Genomic DNA, 8,659 nt, shown 5'->3' on the forward strand with positions numbered 1-8,659 from the left:
CCCGCTCGGACGCTCACGCTTGGACGCTCACACTCTGACGCTCATGCTCAGGCTCTGACGCTCACACACTCGAGCTCGGACGCTCACGCTCTGACGCTCACGCTCTGACGTTCACGCTCGGATGCTCACACTCTGACGCTCACGCTTGGACGCTCACGCTCAGACGCTCACACGTTCACGCTCTGACGCTCACGCTCTGACGCTTACGCTCGGACGTTCACGCTCGGACGCTCACGCTCTGACGCTCACCCTCGGACGCTCACCCTCGGATGCTCACCCTCGGACGCTCACGCTCACACGCTCCTATGCTCACCCTCACACGCTCCCACGCTCACCCTCACACGCTCCCACGCTCACCCTCATACTCTCACCCTCACACGCTCAAAAGCTCCCATGCTCACCCGTTCACCCTGTGCTAGCCGGTCATCTCCCGGCTGCTCGCAGCAGAAGTTCCCCGACCAACGGCCTCGCTCCCCGGTCCTCCAAAATTCATAAGGGGCCCCGGGGGGATACATTGGGGGGTTAATTTAAAGTAGTGCACAACCCATTTAAACACTGCTTCGCTGATTAGTCGCGCCCGGTCCGCCGCATACATATTCTAGAATACCCGATGCGTTAGAATCGGGCCACCATCTAGTCATCAATAAACACTAGTGACCCAGTGCCACAGGCAAGCCATCACACTGCCTCCGCCGTGTTTTACAGATGATGTGGTATGCTTTGGATCATGAGCTGTACCACGCCTTCGCCATACTTTTCTCTTTCCATCATTCTGGTAGAGGTTGATCTTGGTTTCATCTGTCCAAAGAATGTTCTTCCAGAACTGTGCTGGCTTTTTTAGATGTTTTTTAGCAAAGTCCAGTCTAGCCTTTTTATTATTGATGCTTATGAGTGGTTTGCACTGTGCAGTGAACCCTCTGTATTTACTTTCATGCAGTCTTCTCTTTATGGTAGATTTGGATATTGATACGCCTACCTCCTGGAGAGTGTTGTTCACTTGGTTGGCTGTTGTGAAGGGGTTTCTCTTCACCATGGAGATTATTCTGCGATCATCCACCACTGTTGTCTTCCGTGGGCGCCCAGGTCTTTTTGCATTGATGAGTTCACCAGTGCTTTCTTTCTTTCTCAGGATGTACCATACTGTAGATTTTGCCACTCCTAATATTGTAGCAATTTCTCGGATGTTTTTTTTCTGTTTTTGCAGCTTAAGGATGGCTTGTTTCACCTGCATGGAGAGCTCCTTTGACCGCATGTTTACTTCACAACAAAACCTTCCAAATGCAAGCACCACACCTCAAATCAACTCCAGGCCTTTTATCTGCTTAATTGAGAATGACATAACGAAGGGATAGCCCACACCTGTCCATGAAATAGCCTTGGAGTCAATTGTCCAATTACTTTTGGTCCCTTTAAAAACAGGATGTTAAGGAGCTGAAACTCCTAAACCCTTCATCCAATTTTAATGTGGATACCCTCAAATGAAAGCTGAAAGTCTGAACTTCAACTGCATCTGAATTGTTTTGTTGAAAATTCATTGTGGTAATGTCTAGAACCAAAATTAGAAAAATGTTGTCTCTGTCCAAATATATATGGACCTAACTGTACATTAGCTAGCAGGCACAACAATTTATGAATGCTTCTTCTGCATTATGCAGAGTCAAGAACTTTTCGGTTACATGTAGCAGTACATAACTTTTGTTACAAGCTAAAACAGTCCAGCAAACTACTATGGAAAGGCCCATCATCCCCTGTGGGGACCATATGGGTCAAGATGTGTCTCTACAGCTATTCAGAGCTACTCTCAGCTCCCAGTTGATGTGTGAGGACCTCACTGACTGAGGTGCATCGGTACGACTCCTCACTAGTGCTCTCAAAGTCCATTAGATGAGGGCCACACACTCCTTGCTGTGGCACTGCATCTTCACTTCTTCATAGGAGAACGTGTGTCCCCATTAGGCGACACTGTAGCTTTCTCTCTAGTATAGACAATTGTTTTCTTAAATCCTGTTTGTCTAAGATAAGGAATCCTTCCTTAAAGGGGTTGTCCACAACTTTTACATTGATGCCCTATAAAAAGGATAGGGCATCAATGTATGATCGGTTGGGGTCCTGCAAGCGGCACCTCCACCGATCAGCTGTTATCGGTGCCAGCAGCGGTGGTCGCCGGCTGGAATTCCTTACCTGCGGTACTTGGCCGTCAAGTTGTAGTGGCCGCCGCGGTGTACTACACATCCGCCTCCAATTCAATTGAATGGGAAGCGGGTGTCTAATACCCCGCGGAGGCCACTACAGATGGACGTCCAAGCACGGCAGAACGTATTATGACTCCTAATGACTCCCTCCTGGCACACTACACTATATCAATTCAAGTCTGCAACCATATATACCAAAGGTCTGTATTTCTGACTTACTTATCCCTATCTCACTCATCACTAGGAAATTGTTCTCCTATGCGCCCATGTAGCTCAGTATGAGGGCTCCCACACACCCACACTGTATGATGGCCCCCACAGCCCTTCACTTAATATGATGCCCCCACAATTCCTGACATTTAAAAAAAAAAAACACAAACTACTCAACCAACTGTAGTAGGGAGCTTATAGTACTGAGGCTCCGTACTACAGGTGTGATGTAGTGACGCCATTGTGCCTGCAGTGCATGGAGTCTCAGACTCACAGTCGAAGGCTGAATGGTGGATCGGGGAGCTTTCGACTCCCTGATTCACTATTCTATTCAATGCCATCGCCATCAATTCAAGGGCACCATAGCAGTCACGTGGGTTGCCACTATGGATGATTCGCCCCTGCCTATCCAACTATTGAGAGGTAAATATCTCATTGGTCCCGGGTTCATTAGAATCTGCCCCAAGAATGGGGCTAAGTGAGTATTTATTCATTAGCCGTGGGGTAGTCGGTAGGGAGGATGGTACCATATTGTGTGTGGGCAGTGGCCAATACTGTGGGAAACCCCCCCTAAAATAAAATCTTAAATCTTTATTAAATATATGCATTAAAAACTGGACTGACAATATATTATATAACTAGCAAAATTACAAGCTGAATGGTTTGTTGTGGATGTATATAAAGAGATGTAAACAATGATGCTGCTGAATAACTGATAGTCACTACCTTACCTTATCCCGCACCTAAACAAAGCGGATACTGCCTAGCCACGGAGGTTTACATCCTAAGGAACGACAATGGCGCCCCCGCTCCGCGGTGAGTGTCTCTCACAAGCCCTTGTTTGCTCTTATATATAGAAATATATATAAAAAAATACACTGATACATTAAATAGGAACAGATATGTATCAAGGTATAAAGGAAAGGGTATGGTACTCATATATGTATATACACACAGACACACACATACAGTAGGGAAAATATGTATTTGATACACTGCCGATTTTGAAAATTTTCCCACCTACAAAGAATGGTGAGGTCTGTAATTTTTATTGCATGTTCACTTCAACTGTGAGAGGCAGTATCTGGAAAAAAATCCAGACAATCACATTGTATGATTTGTACATAATTAATTTGCATTTTATTGCATGAAATAAGTATTTGATACAATAGAAAAACAGAACTTAATATTTGGTACAGAAAACTTTGTTTGCAATTACAGAGGTCAGACGTTTCCTGTAGTTCTTGACCAGGTTTGCACACACTGCAGCAGGGATTTTGGCCCCCTCCTCCATACAGATATTCTCCAGATCTTTCAGGTTTCGGGGCTGTCGCTGGGTAACATTGAGTTTCAGCTTCCTCCAAAGATTTTCTATTGGGTTCAGGTCCGGAGACTGTCTAGGTCACTCCAGGACCTTGAAATGCTTCTTACGGAGCCAGTCCTTAGTTACCCTGGCTGTGTGTTTAGGGTCATTGTCATGCTGGAAGACCCAACCATGACCAATCTTCAATATTCTTACTGAGGAAGCTCAAGACTGGGTTAATGACGGCAGTTACTTTATAGGAACCAATAAAACTAGGTCCCAGCTTCCAGGAAGAGACTTTCAACTTAATATTCCTGGTAGACAACCACACAAAGTCATTCACATTCAGGTTCGGACCTGGCAAGCGTTTTCTGTCAGCCATGAGTTTATACCGGTCTCCCATGATCTTTAAACTACTCAGCACCCCCATGCCACACAAAGGAGAGCGACAAAGCAAAACGTTCCTCCTCAGGAACTCCCGAAGCTCCTCCCCCACTAAAGGTGCCAAACTGTGGATGGTAACCGTATGCACCATAGAACAGTGACCTGCCAGTGGATACTTGAAGATGATTATTAATTGCAAATTCTGCCAGCGGTAAGTAGGATGCCCAATCCTCCTGATTTTTGGAGACGAAACACCTGAGGTAGGTCTCCAAACTCTGATTGACGCGCTTGGTCTTAGGGTGGAAGGCAGAGGAAAAAAAGAGCTGCACCCCAAGTCGAGAACAGAATGCTTTCCAGAATTTGGAAACTGGGTCCCCCGATCTCATACCACATCGGAGGGAACCCAGTGAAGCTTCACAATCTCATTTATAAACACCCGACCAAGTGTCTTAGCATTTGGAAGTGCAGGTAATGCGACGAAGTGAACCATTTTACTAGACCTATTTACAACCACCAAGACCACTGTTTTACCTGCAGAAACCGGGAGGTCAGTAATAAAATCCATGGACAAGTGTGCCCATGGCCTACTAGGGATAGGTAGTGGAAGAAGTGTACCAGATTGCAAAACAAGAGGAGGGGGATATACATACCACAATTTTTCGGAAACCAATAGCTACAAATTCCCTTCTTCGGTGGGAGAACACCATCCTCCCCCCCTCTGACGAAGGGAATACCAAAATGCCAATACATCAGGCTGAGAAGGAATTGTTCGACTCATGGTGAATTTATACAGCAGGCTAAGGAAATGAGAGAGAGGTTTAAACGAAGGGGATACCCTGATTGGGTTTTGAGAAGGGCGTACCAGTTTGCTTTAAAACAAAATAGAGAAAATCTGCTCTCTCCAAGAACAAAAGACAATAATGAAAAAGGAAAAGAACTTATTAGGTTGATTGCGACATACGATAATGGTGCCCAACAAGCAAGGGTCATTATAGAAAAATATTGGGGAATTCTAGCCATGGACGAGGATTTGAAAAAAGTTGTTGGTACAAAACCACAAATCACGTTTCATAGAAACAAAACGATTGGAGACAGGGTTGTCAAAAGTCATTTTGTGCAATCTAAAAAGGACAAGTCTTGGTTATCAGGGAGACCGAATGGCTGCTACAAATGAAGCGGATGTGTGGCCTGTCCGAATGTTAAGACCACAAAAACCTTTATGAGTAACGTTACAGGACTGTCCTTTGATATTAGAAGTTTTATTAATTGCAGAACAAAATTTGTGATATATAAAGCAACATGTGTTTGCAAAAAGGAGTAAATAGGGAACACCATACGAGAAATGAGAAGAAGAATAGGAGAGCATCTAAGTGATATTGCAAACAATAATGACACGCCCATTGCTAAACATGTAAATTTAGTGCACGGGGGGTGATCCGAAAGTAATATCATTGACGGGAATTGGTTGCATGAAAATGAATAGTGGAAGGGGGGGGCATGGACAGAATCCTACAGCAAAAAGAAGCAAGATGGATTTTCCGGTTGAACACCATGACCCCTAAGTGGCTCAATGAGCAACTTGGCTATAGTTGTTTTATCTGAAAGGAGTATCTCCTGATCCCCACCTTACAAAATCCTCCCCCTCCCTTCCCCCTGTTTGATCATGCTTACGTGGTGCGTCCCATTACATGAGCCTGTCAAAATCAGATTTTTGAGCCTTTAAAATCTTGAGTGCCTTCAAAAGAAGGTGATCTTTATATCCTTAAGGATTATATACCCTTAGGAAGAAGGGAAATTTATGGATAGATATATAATATAGGACATTGTGGGCATCAGGTTGCTTAAAGAGTGCCTTCAGAATGAAATATGTATATTTAAATTATGTCCGCCTGATGAAGTTTGTATTTAAAGCTGCCAGCCTACCCCAAGTAGGAAGGAGCATCATGTGCGATTTGGATTGATGGTCACTATGGCAGTGGTAATCATTCAGAAATAATACGGTATATATGGGGACATGTGACCATATGTGGTCGGCCGTGTGACTGAGGCGTTTTGGGTGCCACGTGACCGGAAGCGTTGTGGAGTCCACAGCCACATGTTGTAATGGCGGGCCGGAGGGGTGAGAAGTACGGAAGGCCCGAGTCGCCAGTCATACGGGTGAGAACAACACGGTACACTCAGAGACGTGGGCTGCCACCACACTACAGCAGGATAGCCAAGAAAGAGTGAAATCAGCACGCTAGGCCTACAAACTCCCCCTGACCAGCGGGATTTCCCAGTTGCTCTCAGACTGACCAGGCCTCCATTGTTAACCTGTATTCCGGACGGGTCCCTTAATACCACCAACAGTAAAGACCCTGAATTGCATGACAGTCTCCGTGTGGTTACTGCTGCTCCTGCGCACCATCACCACCAACATCCCCATTTACTGCCCTGAGGCTATACTCTTCCCGTGGGGAGTTATACTACGCTCAGCTGCACCCACAACACCAGCCTCAGCGGTCTGCCCTGCAGTGGCGGTTCACTCTGACCGCAATTCACGGGTGGCGTAGTCGGACATTCGGTATATAGACTGGCCATTTGGTTTGACCGCCCTGGGCACGGAACGGGTCGCCGCCACGGAGACTACAACGTCAGTAGCACTCTGCACGACTGTAATGAACACTCACTATTGTGAGCCTCATTGAATTTTTTTGTTTTACTCACTTTGACACTTTATTGGCACAGAGTCACCTTCTCTCTTTGCATTATTTGTGCCTTCCCCAAAATGCTAAACATACTCCCCAGATGAATTCTCCGTAAGGAGAAAGAAACGCGTCGGGAGGGTTTTTGTGGAATATGTTAGAAGGTACACTTGGGTACTGCCCGTGTCGGGGCGGGAGCTAAACCCAGGGTCATGACAGGGTAGCATCAGAAATTCCCGGATGGTGCCTAGATGCAAAATGGGTGAGAACCACACATTTTCTTTCTATATTGCACAATAGCACTTTAGATTATGATTAATGTTATTTAACAGTCAGGACTGGATATATTCATCCGGAGACCGTATCCTATAAATATCTGTAATGAGTCTTTTTGTGTCCTTAGGTTAATAGGGGTTATGTTGATTCAGTAATGGATATATAGGATATAAAGTTTTATAAGTATAAGTGGAGGTTATGTTATAAGAGAATCCTCTCTGCTGTGAGTTGTCCTTTTGTTTAGGAATTGAAGGACAGGTCCTAATAAAATGTCCCTTTTTCCCAGAAAAAAATACGGCTTTTTTCTTGCGAATCTCCGGGAAAATGTATGATGTAAAGGCACCCCCTAACTGCATGGGTTCTGCTACCTCCCCCAGTACTGGTTCACCTCCAGACCGCTCCCCCGGCAGAGGTCTGTCACATCTGACACACCCGTGACACCATTCCAGCCTTGTGCAGGTTTACAATTTTGTCCCTGGTGTCCTTACACAGCTCTTTGGACTTGCCCATGGTGGAGAGGTTAGAATGTGATTGATTGAGTGTGTGGACAGGTGTCTTTTATACATCTAACAAGGTGCAATTAATACAGGTAATGAGTGCAGAGTAGGAGGCTTCATAAAGAAAGACTAACAGGACTGTGAGAGCCAGAATTCTCGCGGGTTGGTCAGTGATCAAATACTTATTTCATTCAATAAAATGTCACTTAATTGACGCTGAGAAGGCGTCTGACCCGTCAATTGGTCGTTCGTCTTCTCGCTGTTAAATAGGTTTGGGTTTGGGGGTCCTATTATTCACTCCATTAGAGCCCTTTATTCAAGACCCTCGGTGAAGGCGTCTGTTAATGGCACCATGTCTGATGAACAGCCTGTTTGTTAGGCAATCCCTGCATGTGTCACAGCAGCCCAACCGCCATGACACATGCAGCCGCGGCGGCACCAACATAGATGCCGAGCACCAGAGCGCGCTCACCGAAGGGTTAACAATCCACGCGCCCTCATCACTAATGAGAACAAGACGTCTCCTCCCTTCCTGTCTCCATAGTTGGGTCGTATGTATCTATTACAGGAAACAGAACAGAAACCTTATGATTCTTATAAAGGGGCAACACAAGACCCCCAGAGAGCCTCCGTGCTGAAGGGGTTAATGCCCCCTGCGCCCAGTAATGGGGTCTCCACATACCTCCACCTGCAGAGCCGCCACCACATATATGGCTGTTGTGTGCACAGGAGCTGTGATGAGGTCACAGGAGGGGAGGAGTCAGGGGTCACATGATCAGGGGCCTCAGTGGATGCAGGACTCTGCTGTGCTGGTTGTCATGGTGCTGGATGAGCTGAAGTTTATGTGTGGGGTCAGGAGGGGTTTACAGTGTGGATGTAGCAGAGCCGCGTGTGTACGAGGCGTACGGAGCAGAGCCGCGCGTGTACGGAGCGGAGCCGCGTGTGTACGAGGTGTTCGGAGCGGAGCCACTTGTGTATGAGGTGTACGGAGCGAAGCCGCGCGTGTACGAGGTGTACGGAGCAGAGCCGCGTGTGTACGAGGTGTACGGAGCGGAGCCACGCGTGTACGAGGTGTACGGAGTGGAGCCGCGCGTGTACGAGGTGTACGGAGCG

At 46.4% G+C, this 8,659-nt stretch overlaps 1 protein-coding gene across 1 annotated transcript in view; it reads right to left on the reverse strand.

Annotated features, from left to right (window-relative positions):
• Nucleotides 1-8,291, reverse strand: part of LOC141171864 (uncharacterized) — a 29,454-nt gene extending 21,163 nt beyond the window's left edge. The window contains exon 1 of the mRNA XM_073655493.1: nucleotides 8,229-8,291. The gene's annotated coding sequence lies outside the window, so the exon portion shown is untranslated. The remainder of the gene's footprint in view (nucleotides 1-8,228) is intronic.
• Nucleotides 8,292-8,659: the final 368 nt, after the last annotated feature.

This window comes from Phyllobates terribilis, unplaced genomic scaffold, assembly GCF_046119375.1.
Source record: "Phyllobates terribilis strain yellow unplaced genomic scaffold, ASM4611937v1 Scaffold_12__6_contigs__length_324123572, whole genome shotgun sequence".
NCBI classification, from domain to species: domain Eukaryota; kingdom Metazoa; phylum Chordata; class Amphibia; order Anura; family Dendrobatidae; genus Phyllobates; species Phyllobates terribilis.